The sequence below is a fragment of the Sorex araneus genome, chromosome 6 (assembly GCF_027595985.1).
Source record: "Sorex araneus isolate mSorAra2 chromosome 6, mSorAra2.pri, whole genome shotgun sequence".
Classification (NCBI taxonomy): Eukaryota; Metazoa; Chordata; class Mammalia; order Eulipotyphla; family Soricidae; genus Sorex; species Sorex araneus.
Window position 1 is genome coordinate 61,178,719 of NC_073307.1, and position 16,690 is coordinate 61,195,408.

At 47.9% G+C, this 16,690-nt stretch overlaps 2 long non-coding RNA genes across 8 annotated transcripts in view; both read right to left on the bottom strand.

Annotated features, from left to right (window-relative positions):
• The window catches only part of LOC129405621 (uncharacterized), a 44,396-nt gene extending 41,712 nt beyond the window's left edge, over positions 1-2,684 (bottom strand). For 4 of the 7 annotated variants that reach the window (XR_008630699.1, XR_008630697.1, XR_008630701.1 and 1 more), the window contains exon 1: positions 2,301-2,680. This is a non-coding gene — a long non-coding RNA (uncharacterized LOC129405621). Of the gene's footprint in view, positions 1-2,300 lie in introns of all 7 variants that reach the window. The other 3 variants (XR_008630698.1, XR_008630695.1, XR_008630696.1) reach the window with 3 other exon arrangements.
• A 9,918-nt stretch (positions 2,685-12,602) lies between these two features.
• On the bottom strand, positions 12,603-16,488 carry LOC129405558 (uncharacterized). Its single transcript, XR_008630653.1, has 3 exons — positions 16,270-16,488; positions 14,914-15,098; positions 12,603-14,095 (listed from the first exon to the last, which is right to left on the bottom strand). It is a non-coding gene; the product is annotated as an uncharacterized LOC129405558 (long non-coding RNA).
• Between the last annotated feature and the right edge of the window lie 202 nt (positions 16,489-16,690).

Genomic DNA, 16,690 nt, shown 5'->3' on the forward strand with positions numbered 1-16,690 from the left:
TAAGACATGTACTGCTTATATAATCAAACCCTATATAAACTGCTTGCTGCCTGAAGTCAGGTTCGCTGTTAAGAAAGCACTCTGTGGGTGAGATAGTTGACCCCAGTACACTGGAATACAACTCCTACTGCTTTTGCATTATCAAGTTAGTGTCTGTCCTTCTCGCTGCTTGGGAACCCATAGTTCTGGGTTTAACCATTGAAATATTCCAGAATGTTCACATCCAAGAACTTACAACAAATGTATCAACAGAGGGCAGGGGAGAGCACACCAGCCTGGAGCTGTTGCTGGCCAACTGGAAGCCTGGCAAGGGGAGGGAGAGGGGGCTGCTCTGGTACCCACTGTCCACTGGTACTATGAGCAGAGAGCAGGGAGCAGCCCTCAAGCACTGGCAAGTGTGGCCCAAAACCCCACCTCATGTGCTGCCCTAGTAGTGAGGTAGAACCAGGAAGAGGAGCTCAAAGGGCAGAGCACGTGCTTGAAGGAGCTGGACTGGAACTTCAGAGACACCTGGACAGAGGGGCAGAGTCCCTGTCTATCTCCAAGTCAGTAGCAAAAAGAAAAACCAGAGAACAGGCAGGGGGCTGGATCGATAGTACAGCAGGTAGGGTTTTTGCCTTGCATGTGGACTACCCGGGTTCAATTACCAGTATCCCCCCATATGGTTCCCAAGCACCAACAGGAGTAATTCCTGAGTGCAGAGCCAGGTCTGATCCAAAAAAAATAAAATCAAGGAAAAAAACAAGCAGGAGATATATTCACAAAGCCCAAAAAAGATGTTCAAAGAATGCTCATTGTCATGACAAATTCTGGAGTGTGACTTTTCTCTGGAGGAGTTTTGTGCCAAACCCAGCAGTGTTCATCGAACCGTACGAAATGATGAGGCAAGTTACACACAAGCCAGGTGCCCTACTAGCTGTACCATTGCCTAACACACCTGGTCTGGGAGAGATGGACAGTGGGGAGGGCTGTGCTGAGACACTTGACAGATGAAGCCAAAAATCTTTATAAAAAATTACATAGGGTTAGCAGAGACAGTACAGCTGATAGGTTGTTTTTCTTTCTAGCTGAGAAACCACATTCAATTCTCCACAGCAGATACGGTCCCCGAGCAGTGCCAGGAACAATGTTGAGCTCAGATCCTAGACTAAGCACTGATCACTGAGTGCTGTGAACCAAAATCTACAATTAAAAAAAATAATAATAAATAAAATTTTTTTCTGTGCAAAGGGGTTGTAGACATAGTACAGCAGGAGAAGTGCTTTTCTTGCAAACAGAAAAAACAGATTTGACTACTGGCATGTTTCCCTGAGCACTATCAGGAGTAACCACGTATAGCCAGGTGTGTCCCACACTAAAAATAATTACTAAAAATGAATTAACTGAAATAAATCGATAAAGGCGAGGGAACCAACGGTGACCATATACTGCACTATGGGAGAGCTCAGGGCACCCAGTTAAGTGTGCATGTTACTCCTGCTAAGATTTCACACTAGGTTGCATGACCCCTGAGGTCCTACGCAGCCCTGATGCAGCGCCCCCTCTGCCACCAGTCTCAGCATCCTCTTACAGCTTCCTGTGGGACCCCAAAACCTACCAATGAGTGGGGAAAATGTGAAAGTGAAAAAGCTCCACCAGATACTATTGAGCCCCAAAAAGTGAGGAATGGTAACCCCTACCTCCACAGGGCAGGAGGCTAGTACAATGAGAGGACATCTGCCTTGCATGCTACTGTGACTGCAGCCAGCAGCCCCTAGGATCCCCTGAGTACCCCCAGGACAGATCCCTGAGTGCAGAGCCAGGAGTTAGCCCTGAACAAATACTTTTTTAAAGGAAAAGAAAAAAAAAAACGCCTCCACAGATACCTTTGAAAAGGGTGTCTGTGACCCTTAATGACTCTGGATTCAGTCTCAGGAATGAAAGGCGGCCAGCAACAGGCTGTCCTAGGGACACTCCCCACATGACCCCTGCCCCCAGCCTGTGAGGGGCTAACACATGCCTAATGCGACCATACATGCCCCGGGGAAGCTGAGGCTCCTTCTGGCTCTGACACTATCTCTTTGGATGGGGGCCTGAGCGACAGGTCAGCAGGGAGGGCGCGGGCCTCGCGTCCGGACTCGTGTCCCAACACCCCTTGGTGTACCCTGACCCCAGCAGGGATCGCTGAGCAAAGCCAGGAGTCGCCCCCAGCACCATGCGAGTGGCCCGAAACACACTGAACAATAATTTAAAAAGAAACGACTCTCTTGTTTGTTCCGTTATTTTGGTTGTTCTGGAACTTTCTGAGCAACCTCACTCACCAGAGCTCATGTTCCTCCCCAGCCCCACGCTGCTTCTCACACCCGGGTTTCTTTGGAGATTTCGAGGTGATCGCTCCGACCGTGCTGGGGGACCCTGTATGGTGGCGGGGACCGGGCCAGCGCCCTCCCGAGACTGACGCCCCCCTCCAAGTCTCTCTAGAGAGTCTCCTCAGGAAAACTCCCGCTGCTCCCAGAAGTCAGTGAATAAAGGGGGGGCGCGGTGCCGGGTGAGGGGCCACAGCCGCCGTCCCCGTCACTGGGCAAACCACTGCCCACTCGGCAACACTGTGCTGGTGACACAAAAGGCCCTTGGGACGCCCCCTGTCCCCTGGTGCCCCAACGCCAGCGCCTTCCCTACTCCTCAGCAGGCAACAAAGGCCCGACTGGAACTTCCGGGAAGCAAAGTGGCCCGGTTCTGTGACGTCACTGCATCTTCGCTCACGGCCTTAAAGGGCCAGGCTCCAAGGACTCCTGACCACCTAGTTTCTGGCAGGAATGTAATTTTTTCTTGTTTCATGCCTTCAGTCAGGTGATCAGTATATCTAGGGGTTACCAGGTCCAGGAAAAATGGAGAGTGAGGGACTGAACAGATGGCATATGCCAAAAGTCTTTATATTTTCATGAAAAGAATAAGAGCTAGAGTGATAATGCAGCGAGTAGGGTGTTTGCCTTGCACACGACCAACCTGAGTTCGATTCCTCCAACCGTCTCAGAGAGACTGGCAAGCTACCAAGAGTATCTCACCTGCACAGCAGAGCCTGGCAAGCTATCCGTGGCATAATCTATATGCAAAAAACAGTAACAAGTCTCACAATGGAGACGTTACTGGTGCCCGCTCGACCAAATCGATGGGCAACAGGATGACAGTGACAGTGAAAAGAATAAAATGCACTAATATTACATGCAAACTACCTCCTGGACCATACCTCACCATGGTCTTATCCTGCCTGTTATTCCCAAGAAACAGCATTAGCCTCCAAAACAGAGACCTGGAGGAGAAATCAGAGTGGTGAGCAGAGAGAAGACAAACTTCTAGCCCTAATCTGGAAAGTTCCTGCTTGACCCTGGAGATGTCGTGGTGGGAGGCACCTGGGGTACCAAGTCAAGCCCCAACTCAGAGAGACACTGCCAGTAGCTCCTTCCTCTCCTGAGGATGTAAAGTAGGCAGATTTTTGGGCAGCCAGGAGACAGGAGACGGGTGACGGGCTCCGTGGACAGAGGAGGATATTGCAGCCCTGAGATCCAGGACTCCTCCCTGGATCCCAAGGAAGGTCCTTTTGGGCCCAGCCAGGGGCTGCCTCCTAGGCAAGGAGCCCCTTTGATTAAGCACGCCTGAGCTTCAGGGCTGCCCACAGCAACCACAGCCCCCAAAGTGGCTCTGCGTGGGGGCAGCCACAGGGACTCAGCATGAACAAAACTTTATCCTCGTTCTGCTCACAAAATTATCATGAGTGTGTATGTCTCCGTGTGAGTGTGTTTTGATGTTTGGGTCACAACAGGCAGTACTCAGGGCTTATTAGAACTTGGCACTCAGGGATGACTCCCGTTGTGGTTTGGGGGACTGTTTGGAATTCCACGGATTGAACCTGGGTTGGCCTTGTGCAAGGTAAATGTCTTCCCCGCTTTACTGCCACTCCGTCCCTTTCAAAATAATTTTTTTTCCAACAAAGCAGAAGTGATCCCTATATATCCCTATATAAGAATCTCCTCCTCAAAAAAACCCAATGACCTGGGATTGGTGTTTGAATATTATGTAATCAAATACAGTAAACTACATTATAAAATAAAAAATAACACCTTACTTTAAAAGTAAACCCATTACAAGCAAAATTTACCCCAACAGCCAGGGTCACCTTGTCAGGGTCAGGGAGCTTATGAAGAATTGAGAGATACTTCTCAATTTTTATTTCAATAAAGAAATTCTTTATCAGGAAAAAACATCAAAATAGATTGGAGAAACATTAAAGAAAATACAGTGCTTCCCTTAGTGAAACCAATCAATCCTTGGCATTTCACTTGAAACCAGAATCACTGATGGAAACAATTTCTGAAGGTAGAGCCTGGAGTAACCTCTGGGGAACCACAGGTGTGCCCGACCCCCCCCAAAAAAAAACTAAAATAGAAGGTAAATTTTCACTTACAGCCCCCAGCCACATGCTAGGACCAGGCACCCAGGATTCTTAATGGCGGATGCCAAAGAAAAATACGAACTTTAACAGGGTCCTTCGCCACTGGGGGCTGAGGAGCTGCCCCTCAAAGAGATCTGGCAGTTTACATATGCATGTCTACACCAAAAGCGTCAGGAGAGCTTCCGTCTCAAACCCTGGTTGAGAGGGTTGGGATGGTCAAGAATTCTGCCATCAGCAGGTCCGGCACCCTAAGACCCACAGCCTCCCATGCTCTGCTATGCACCCAGGCCTCAGTGCCCCATCGCAGAGCTGGAGGAGGAGATGCCCCCAAAGATCACACGCTCACACCCAAGACCCCTGTACTGCACAAATTTCCCCCCACTGCAACCACAAAAGCTCTACATCCTCCTAATATCTCGGGAGCACAGCGGACCCCAGGAACCAACTAGATATGGTTGAGCGGGAGTGAAAAACAACCACAAAGCCCCCAAAGCTGGCGTGGCCCTGTGGGTCACAGTACAGGGACTGGAAGTGAGAGGCACTCACGCCCTGCCACTAATGGGTCTTCAGTGTCCCTCTTTGATGGTGAAGTATCACTTTGTCCATTAAACCCATGTCCATAAGAAGCCTGATCCACTTGACATCGTTAGGAAATAAATGTGCACATGGAAGACTCCTGTCTGTGACGTCATCCATTCCACAAGGAGCCTTAAAGTGCCAGGTTCCAAGTATAGACAGACCATTATGCCAGCCCAGGTGAATCTGTGCCAGGGTGATGGGCTCGGATAAAGGAGAGGAGAGGCAAGTGCTGGAGGGGCCGGTCACAGAGTTCAGGGCAGTGAGTTAAGACTGAGTCCCCTTATCCTGTACTGGTCAAACTTAGAACCAGTGCTGCCACACACGCCTCCATCATAAAAACAGAAGCAGGCTATTCAAGGCAAAGCAGACAGAGGACTCATGGGTCAACGAGTTTCTCCGGGAAGTCATCCATCAAGATGGGGAAAAATCAGTGACTCTATGCCAGCCCTGAAAATGCAGAGGAACTGGCCTAGCAGCAACCCTGAGAGCTGGAGAGACAATGAACAGGACCGAAGTCTGACAAGAACATCAGAGAGCACTGTACAGTGAGCACTCCACCCCTTGAAAACACGCAAGCAGAGAACTCTCACTTACAAGGAAACCCCATGACACAGCTTTAGAAACATGTTTTCAACCAAGAGTCTGGGGCCGGTGAATTGTACTTTGGCTGAATGCTTGAGTTGAACATGGTTTCACTGATTTCCATTCCGGGATCCAGAACAATGCCAGGACAAACTCCTAAGAACTGCCAAGTATGTCATAAATTACATAAAAGTTACTTCTATAAAAATCCCATGTATGGACCAACACTAAGAACAAAGGTGCATAGGAGCTAATGAGCACCAAACCTTGCAGGATCATTTTGTAGACTTGGTCTTTTGGACAGACCCAAAACGGTTTTAATCAATTTGGTGGCTAGTAGGATTGAGATTATGCCAATTCCAAAAGCAACTTTTTGTCATATTTTCTCCTAATATAACTGAAATGAGGAGAGTGGAATCCAGGACCGTGACCGCCCTTTATGTCAGTCATCATGGTTGATGCTATGGCCTGCGGAGATGGGAGTTTGGGCGCTCTTCCAGGTTCCCACCATCTGTAACACATTTTCCTCAAGACGCCCAATCCACCCTTTCCTAGACCATCAGAAATCTTTCTATGCATAGTCAAGTCCATTTCAACTATCTTCAATCCACCCTATCAAAGAACATTGACAGGGCCATTATCCTAAACTTTTCAGAAATATTTATCCTCAATGCTTAGGTAAATCTGATAAAAATCTGAATACAAGGAGTGCAGAGCTGATAGATCGGGAAGGTTCTTAATTACACAAGACAAATGCAAAGGAAGATTCCAATTATTGCCCCATTCCTTAAGAGTCTCTCTGTCAAAAGAAACTGAGGCCTACAGGTTGGTTTCTAACATTTCCACCACGGGGAATGCAATTCATGACAAGTGGATGGATGTTCCACTGAACAACCCAATGTTTCTACATGGTGGATGCACAAAATTGAAGGCTGCGCAATCATTAATTTGTTTTAATTTTTTCCAACTCAAGAAACATATACATAAAATGGACAGACGGCCGTCTGAAGAATGTTAAAGAAATAGTTTCCAGCAAAAAAACACACCCAAGTCTGGGTTTGTTATAGCACAGGATGGAGCCCATAATGTATGTGTTAAGCTATAGCACAGGGGGAAGTGCATAATGTGTTAAGCCAAGGCTGCAACCCTATCAAGGAGGATGGACCATGAAGGCCACTGAAAACACCTCACCACAAATGAGTCCTCTCCAGGATCAATGAATTGTTTTGTTCTTTTTAGGTTTGTAGTTTGTATTTATTTTGAGGTGGGCCACACCAAGCGGTACCAGGGATCATGGACGGTGGTTCCAAGGGACCAGCCAAAATGCTGGGCATGGAGCCACGTTTCCACCCTGGTGGAAGGCAAGTCTACTCCCAAAGCACTATCACTAGTGACAACAAACCAGTTATTTAAACAATGAACTCTTGTGCTTATTTTTTTTTGCCTTTTGGGACACACCCAGCGATGCACAGGTTATGGTACTCCTTGCTCTGCACTGAGGAATTACTCCTGGCGGTGCTCAGGGGACCATATGGGATGCTGGGATTTGACCGGGGTCAACCGCGTGCAAGGCAAATGCCCTACCCGCTGTGCTATCACCCCAGTCCATCTTGTGCTTACTTTCGACCCAATAAAAAATGATAGTATTTCTTCGAACTTAAAGATACAGGAATTGGGGTTGGAATGCTAGCACAGTGGGGAGAGCACTTCCACTGCATGTGGTGGATGCAGTTTGACCCTTGGCATCGCACATGATACCCTGTGCACTTTCAGGAGTAATGCCTGAGTGCTGAGCTTGAAGTACCCGATCAGCATTGCTGCGTATGAATGAAAAAGAAAGAAATAGTAAACATAATAACAATAGGAATATCTTTAGATTTTAAAACGACTGATTTTAGCACCAGTGAAACTACAGACCATCTAAACCAGCATTAGACTGCAAAATTCCTCCCTGAAGTTCCTCCTTTCAAGTCACATTCTTGTTCCAATGAACTATCCTGACGGCATAGTATTTATATTCAATGTGCAATTCTTACCAGCTCACTCGTATTCAGTGACTCTGTTCCCAAATCAAACTGCTGCAATGAAAAACCCTGAAGCTGCGATTGAAGTTCTGAAATCAAACACAACACACAATGGAAGAATTAGCAATGGAATGTAGTCCACTGAGGTCCATTGTGGAGAATGCTGGGAGTAGCTTGGGAATCCACAAAATAGCTTTTTGGGTTTTCTTTTTTAACCAGACCTGGTGATACCTGGGGAACCATATGCAATGCAAGGAATTCAACCTTGGTGAGGCTTAAGAAAGGGAAGTACTCTCCCTGCTGTACTATCTCTCCAGATTGAATTACCTTGGTTATGAGCTCACTCATTTGTCAGGATCCTGGCCATTAGACCCCGGCAAACTGGAGTATGATCCCCCAGCCACCGGACTTACTCCCTATAGGAGAGGGAGTGGGAAGGGAAGAAGCCTCTGCCCTGCCCCCCTGCGCACCGCGGCCACCCTACCACCGCCATCGAGAAAGAACCACGCAGAGAGGGGAGAGTTAGAGGTCAACACAACTCTCGTTTTATTAAGCTCAAATACCAATATTTAAAGAAGAAATTTTAGGGAGGAGTGGGTGGAATGGACAGCTGGTTATCAGCTCTGAAGTAAACATTTTGCTGGGCCCTTTACAGATGTTAATTGATGATTTATGTTCCCTCTTTCCAAGGCCGGGTATGCTTAGCTCAGACAAGCGGTGACTTTCAAGTTTCATCCCACTATCTCCTCGACCAGGGAGCCCTTCTGGGTGGAGTGCTGGCACAGGGCCTTGGGGCCCTGTTTGAAGAGAGCCTGTTTCTGTCTCTAAGGGCAGGGGATTTGGCCAGGGTCTCAGACTGGCTGCTGAGACCCCAACACTCATTCACTTTTTAAATGCAAAACAAAACATATTCTTTCTGGGTTAGAGAGAAGTGCAGGTAGGGCATTTCCCTTGCATGAAGCTGAAGAGCTGATTCCTCAGTACCAACAAAAGTTACCACTGAAAACGGCCAGTAATAAATATTGAAAATTCCCAGGCCCAAAAACCAAAATAAAAAAATTGCAATATACTAACAGAACATGCTAATTATCTGAGGGCAAAAATAAGCATGAAAGAGAGGGCAGAGGGGACTCTAGCAGCTCCTGAAAGGGACCAACACCACTGGAGGCTGGATAGACAGGATGGTGAAGCACAGATGGGTGGCCAAGGGCTGTGAATCCCACGACTATTGTACATGGCTGACAGATAAGTAATAATGAAGACAAAGCCAAGAGAGAAAACATCAGGATCATTCCATGACAGGCAATTCATGCAGTGAAGGGCAGCATGAGCGCAGCACAGATGCTGCATTCAGGAGCCCGAGCCCCCCAGGGTCAGCAGCGCATTTCACAATGATTTTCTGAGGACTCTCCTTGGACTTGGGCCCTGTGCTCTGTGTGGATTCCCTGTGAATGTGTGAAAGGTGCTGCTGACCCTGGAGGCCTCTGGCTCCTGGATCCAGGTTTCTGTGTCACGCTCACACTACACTTCCTTCACCCAAACTGTCAATCATAATGGTCCTGCCTTTGCTTTACTCACTTTGCTCCATTCTTTTTCATCTGTCACGCATCTGTGAGGTTCAGGACCCTACGTGCCCCATCCCCCTCTATCCGTTACTAGCCTGGCTGCACAGCCTGCAATGTTGGGGTGCCATTTTTAGGAGCAGCAGATCCACCTCCCACCCTGCCCCCTCTATCTCTACGTTTGTGTTTTCCCTCAAATCATCAGGATGGTTTTTGAGCATCCTGAAAAAATTACTTTTATTTTGTTGTGGGGACTTGTGTTGCTGTAGGTTTTTCCTGGTGGTCCTCAGGCCTTCCTTTGGGCGGTCCTCAGGGAACAGCCCCTGTCACCCTACCTGCTGTTCTCTCTCTGACTTCCTAAGAGATTTCCTTCAGTGTTTGTGTTTAAAAGTGAAGGAGTGAGCCCATATCAAAGCTAGTTGGGTGGAGCTACAGTACAGCAGGGAGGGTGTTGGTCTTACCCCTGACCGACCAGGGTTTGATCTGCAGTATCCTATATACTCTCCCAAATGTCACCAGTTCTAGTCAAATACAAAAGTCTAAGAATTAGTTTGAGGATTGTCAGGATCCTCACAGTGATCCTCCCGAAGGACCTTCCATTTGCTGTGTACCCGTTAGGATTGTGAGAACCACAGAGATGTCCTCCACATGTTCGGCCTATCCACCCAGGGGCCATTCAGCTAATTCTTACCTTGCTTGCTGCAATTGATTTCAGAGCTTAAAACACAGCATGAGGATTTGGTGTTGTTGCAATTTGATTTGTAAATGAGGTCACCAAATCTGAGTGAGCTTGCAAGGTTTCCATGTTGAATAGATAGTTTTATGATGGCGGGATAGGTCAGTGGAGCAAGCATGTGACTTGAGAGGTGGGGGTCCAGGCTCCATCCCCAACAAATAGTCTGACAGCTCAGGAAGAAATCCAGAGCCTAATGCTGGGAGTGCAGGGCCTTAGTCCCATTGGGTACTGAAATTAGTCGAATTAAGACTTTAAAAAATTGTATTTTTTATAATAATGGAATAATGTGAATTTGCCATGTATGGAAAGTCAGTACAACTGTTAATTGTATCAAAGGACTGGCTGTGGGCCCTAGCGATAGTGCAGTGGGATGGGCACTTGCTTTGTATGATGTGTGCACCTGGGCTCCATCCCCAACACCTCACATGGCCACCAGCACCCCACATGGACTAATCCCTGAGCACTGCTTGGTGTGCCCCCTCACAAAATTAATACTAGGCTGGAGCAATAGTGCAGTGGGTAGGGCGTTTCCCTTGCACGCAGCCGACACAGGTTTGATGTCCAGCCTCCCTGTGGTCTCCCGAGCACCGCCAGGAGTATTTCTTGAGTGCAGAGCCAGAAGTAACCCCTGTGCATCACTGGGTGTGACCCAAGAAGCACAAAATTAATACAAAAAGAAAACAAAAATAACAAAAATCTCACTGACCCTGAGAGTAATGTGCTTGTGCTGAAATGATTGAAATGGCCCCTGTGGTCCATCTCAAAATGTCATGACCAGGCCTGCTTGGGGCACTGGCTCTGCGTTCAGCTTTCCACGCAGTCCCAGACCCAGACAGTGACTTATACACCTACAGAGAAGATCATTAGCCAACTCTCTGGTGAGAAACACAGGACTCCTGATAGCTAATCTAGAGGTTTCTGGGCATTGATTCTGCCAATGCTTTGGGCAACTGGGCATAGGTTTGAACAAAGCAAAGGCAAATTGGTCCTTTGAACAAACTCTGCAACTGTTCACAGCCAGGGACCTGTTGTGCCAATATCCACCATCAAATCCCAAATGAGCCCCAGCGTTTTTGTTGGGTCAGATTCAAGGAGACATGGAGATATCAAGAAATAAAATTTGGAGGAGTGTATTCACACCAGCTGGCGGGCTGTCCTGCTAGGCAAGAGCAGCAGCTTCACAGCAAAAGCACAGGCTGTTGGTCAAGAAATACCTCATCCTGGCGCACCTGTCATTTTCATAAGCACCCACAAAATTACTTTCACTCACTGAGCCCATGTCCTGAAAACCAGAAGTTATGTAAGCATAGTGAAGCAAGCATTAATATAGAAGAGAGAAAAGATGGTTACACAAAAAAAAACCAATCAACTATTGATCATTAACCACCTCACTGTTGTGGGCCCTAAGCCATTGTTCCTATTTTACTCCTTGACTGGCAGGCGCCCTTCAAGAAATTCAGTATAATAATATGGTTATCAAATAACTCCACTAAATAAAATGTAAAGTTCTAAACTAAGTTTCATCTTTTACTATTAGAAACATCAAATCATAGCTGAACAATTGGTCAACATGTCAGAAAAAAAGGCTTTCTCCTGCACACCCACTGTACAATTCTTCTTGACTTCTGTTTTAAATTTTGAAGAATTCTAGTTTTTGCTACATAATTCATCCACTACTAAACTACTAAATGGCTACTCAGTTACAGAGCAGTGAAGGGAATTTCTGTTCATGCAGATGATCCATTTTAGATCCCAGTTCATATTAGTTCATTTTCGAACTTGAGCACTGTTTGAACAGTTGCTGAGCACAGAGCTAGGGAACACCAATGGCTATTAACATACACAAACACATATACATGAATATTGATAACACGTATAATACTTTCCCATTCACCAATTCCTGAGCCTCATTCTGCAACACCCACAAAATTAGCTTCACTAATTCTGGGCATGTGATTCACTTAGTTTCTAGCTCACTCCTGTAACATGAACAGGTGGAGCTACTCCAGCAATTGGAATTTCAGTGAATTGAAATCAAAAATCAGGGTTAGGACAGTCCAGCTGGGAAGTAGCTACCGCAGGTTCTAGGGTTAGGACAACAGAGGGTTCCCCCAGCCCAGTGTGGAGTGGCCCTGAGCAGTCAGGTGTAAGTCCTCAGCACTACAGAATGTGCCCCACCAAATTAGTTAACACAAAACATACTCCTGGATAAATTAACACAAAACATAATATATGGATATTAACGCCCAGTGATTTCTGAGCATTATTTTTTGGTGCTTTTGTTTGTGGGTCAGGGTTGGGGCACTATTCTGGTGGGTATTTGTGAGGAAATCTTTGTGAATTTTATTCCCTTCGTGAAAACATAAAATCTTTGGCGCCATAGGCCATGTGTTCACTCCATCTATCCGGTGCCTGGCAACCCCCCAGATACCCTGCTGACCTGATACAAGACGAGAAACGGGAAGAAAAATTATCTTTCCTAACCTGAAAGTACCCGGTCAGGAATAGTTGGTGTCTGGCCCTTTAAGACTGAGTGGCTAGAAGTGTGGGTGACGTCACAGAGCCCTGTCTGAGGTTCCAGTCGGGCACCATTGTCGCAGCTTGAAGAGTGGGGCTGGAGTGGACAGGGGGTCCCGGCGGGGTTGCTCAGTAGCCGGTGGAGGGGGACCACAACCGGGTGGCCGCAGCGTCCTCCAGAGGTTCGTCCCGTTCATTCCTGCCCTTCAGGGAGACGAGGGGGATTCTGAGGGAACTTCCCTCAGGGCTGCCGGAGGGGTGCGAGTCCCGGGGAGGCCTGGCGGCGCCTGGCGGGGCTCGGGGCGACTCGGGCTCAGCGCTCAGGATCCTCCCGGGTCGGGGGACCCTATGGGGTGTCGGACAAGGCCCCGCCCTCCCCGCTGCCCTGTCGCTCAGGCCCCAACCACAGAGAAAGAGAGACAAGAGGGAGCCTCAGTTTCCCCGCAGGTCTGCGGGGCATGCGCGGCCGCCTCCCCATTGGTTCCTGCAGGGACACTCGGAGCCCCCGGGGGTCACAGGCTGGGGCGGGGGGTCACCCGGGAATGTTCCCGGGCCAGTACTTTGCGGGCCACTTCTGTCATTGGGGTGATTATTGAGTCAGGGCCAAAGGGTCGGTTCCCCTGGAAGAGGTGGGAAAGGCGATTCTCTTTTATTTTAATTAAAAAACAATGTTTTGTTTCATTATCTTTGTCCAACATCCCGTAGCATTGAGGGTCACTCCTGGCTCTGCATTAGGGGACTCTCCTGGCGGGACTCAGGGTCCTGTGAATGTCAGGGTCAGTCCTGTCAGCCCCGTGCACGGCAGATGCTCTCCCAGTGCACTGCCCTCTGCACTGGCCGGGGACTCAGGAGTGTGTGGCTGACCGTTTGATTTTCCCGGGTTCCTGCGCCTGCGGTAGGTTTTGGGATCCTGGGAGATGCGAAGTTGTAAGAGACCCTGCCAGAAGGGGGTGTAGCATCCGGGCTGTGTTGGACCAGAGAGGTCCGTGCAACCAAATGTAGCAGGTAATAGGCTGGTCACTTCCAGGATGCAACCCAAGATATACCATAATGCAATCTATGATGACCATTGGTCACCACACCTTTATTTCTTTGTCTTATATAATTTACAGTGTTTTTTTTATTAGGGTGAGGGAACACATGGCAATTTTCAGGGGTTATTCCTACCTCTGCACTGAGGGATCACTCCTGGTGGTGCTCAGGGAAACAAGGGATTCCGGCAATTAAAGCTGGGTAGACACGTGCAAGATAAGAAACCCACACACAATATTTTTATTATTATTAATTGTAGTTTTTGGTCCCCAGCTGGTAAGTGCTGAGGGCTCACTCTTGCCTCTTTGCTCAGACATGGTTCCTGGCAGTGCTGGGGTGGGGAAACCTGTGTGCTCTTGCATATTAACCCAGGCTCAGCTGCTTGAACTAAAAACATCCTATCCATTTGCTATCTCTTCTAGCTCTCTGATTTTATTTTCCCCCAGAAATATAATTTCTGTTTCACCTGTCAAATTCCGGGGCTGGAGCGATAGCACAGCGGGTAGGGCGTTTGCCTTGCACGCGGTCGACCTGGGTTCGATTCCCAGCATCCCATATGGTCCCCTGAGCACTGCCAGGGGTGATTCCTGAGTGCATGAGCCAGGAGTAACCCCTGTGCATCGCCGGGTGTGACCTAAAAAGCAAAAAAAAAAAAAAAAAAATCACTTGTCAAATTTCATAGCATTCCCTCATTGTCAATTTCTCCCGGACAAGAGGCTCCCCCTTCTGTTCTGGTGAGTACTTGCAGAAACGGGCTTTGCAGGAACCTGTTGCACTAGGTTTTAAATGTCTCCCTCTAGGGGCGGGAGCCTTAATACAGCCAGGACACTGTCTTGCTCTGGACAGACCTGGGTTCAATCCTCCCATGCCCCCTAGGAGTGTCAGAGCATTGAGAGGTGTGGCCCAAAAGACCATAAAAAAAAAAAAAAAGAAAAGCCAATGGGGCTGGAGCGAAAGCACAACGGGTAGGGCGTGCCGTGCACGTGGCTGACCCAGGTTCCATTCCCAGCATCACACATTATTCCCTGAGCACCGCCAGGAGTAATTCTGAGTGCAAAGCCAGAAATAACCCCTGTGCATCACCAGGTGTGACCCAAAAAGCAAAAAAAGAAAGAAAAGTCAAGCAATAGGAGAGCAGACAGTGCACTTGCTTTTCATGCGGCTGAGGGGTTTGGTCTCCAGTACTCCATAGGGTTCCCTGAGTACTGCCGGGTGTCTCCCAAACCTCTTTTTGGATGTTGTGGGCTTCTCTCCGACCTCATCTTTTTGTTTCCCCTTTTTGCTACAAGCTTGGAGTTGATCAGGGACTCTGCCCTCTGTCCATGTGTCTCTGGATGTAGGGGAGCCGTGGCAAGTCCCCCACCAGTAAAGCAGGAGTTCAGCCCTTGAGCTCCTCTCCATGGGTCTCTCTCACTACTTGGGGAACAGATGGGCTGGGGTTTGAGGATACACCTTGCATTGCTTGAGGCCTGTGTCCTTCTCTATTCACATTAGCAGTGCCACTGGATGCCGGTGAAGGTCCCCAAGCTTTATGTGGCCAGCATGTGCTCCAGCCTGGTGTGCTCTCTCCTGCCCCTCTGTTCATACCTTCATTGGATGTTCTTAGTTGAACATGCTGGAAAAGTTCCAACAAGAGGCTGTCAGAAGGAAACAAAGGGGTTGGAGTCTCTGGGCAAAATTATAGACTTTCATCATTTAGATTTCTTTTGGGCCAAATGTATGTTCCACCTACTTTTCTTACACAGGATCAAATAACTGAATGAATAAAATGACATAATCTGTGAAAACTTGACTTGTAAATTCTGAGCATCCCAGGGTGTGGCCCAAAAATAAACAAACCAAAGAATTGAGCCTTGAGATTTATTGCTGGATTTCACACATCACTGTTGGCAGATGACTTTCTCTGTGACTTTATTAGAGGGGTGGGGAGTGGCAAACTCAAATCCAGCAGTAATCACGGATAACTCCTTAGGGATTCAGGGTGTAAAGTTCAGTCGGACGCATGCATGGGAAGTTCTCACTTACTGTCCCCTGCAAACCTTTGAAATCACAGCTTGTTTTTGGCTCAGGGTCACACCAGGAGCTGCCAGGTGTCTACAGCCCTACCATGACCACTACCAGTTGGGCCTTGTCCTAGCCTCCACCTGCATGTCAGTCTGTTCTTATCAGAGGTTTCACAGGATTTATATAGAATTTGAATTTTGGGGTAAGAGATAGGTCAGGAGTGCAGGCCCTGGCTTTGGAAGCACCCTGCGATGGTATAATGGGTTCATTTTCAGTTGGCCATGCCCGAGATGCTAATGGGTTACTTCTGGCTCTTCTCATTGATCACCCACTGCAAGACGTGGGGACACTTTCTGTCTGATGGAGATTGAAACTTGATTGAAGTGCATGCCAGGCAAGCACCCTATGCTCTGTGCTATCTCTGAGGCCATCAAAAAAAGTTTTTTCTCTGGTTAAATTCCAGAAAGTTGTGATAGTAGATGTTCTTTTTCCTACAGTATACAACTCATATTTCTTGAGTGTGTGTTTTTGTTTCACATTCACCGGTAGTCTGGGCTTCCTTCTGACTCTTCACTCAGGAATCACTCCTGGTGGGCTTTGTGGACTGTAGGGATGAGGGATGTCAAACCCGGGTAACTGTGTGCAATGCCAGTGCCCTCCCTTCTCTGTGTTTTATTGATCTTTCTCCAGGACCTGATTTTTACCTATTGAGCTAGATATGTTTGTTAAAATGTTATAGAATATTCAGTTAGTGTGGATCCAGGAGCCCTAACAACAGGACAGCAGGTCAGTTGCTTGCTTTACCTTCCCTGAGAGTGGAGGGCATCGTGGATTACAACGCACTTTTGTGTCCCCTGGAGAGGAAGGAACATCTAGCAAAGTCTTTCAGGGTGGGTCTTGAGCTGTGCCTTAGGGTGACGCCGGTCAGGTCCATGAGTTGTGCTCCGTTCTGGTTCTCATGTGTCTGACTTCTCTTTCAGATGATTCCATGGAGCCACATGTCGGTCCTTGGGAATTACAGAAGCTGCAGACAATGGTGACACACCATCTGACACACTGTCTCTAGGTGGGAGGAGAATGATGTGGTGACATGATGCAGTGACAGGCATCTAGGTTTCTAGGGTCTCTGTCTTGAGTTTCAGGAAGGAGTCCTGGGACGTAATTCCTGGCCTGAGTGCTCCGACTCTCTGCTATTTGAGGCTACTGTGTCCTTGTCTGTTGGTTT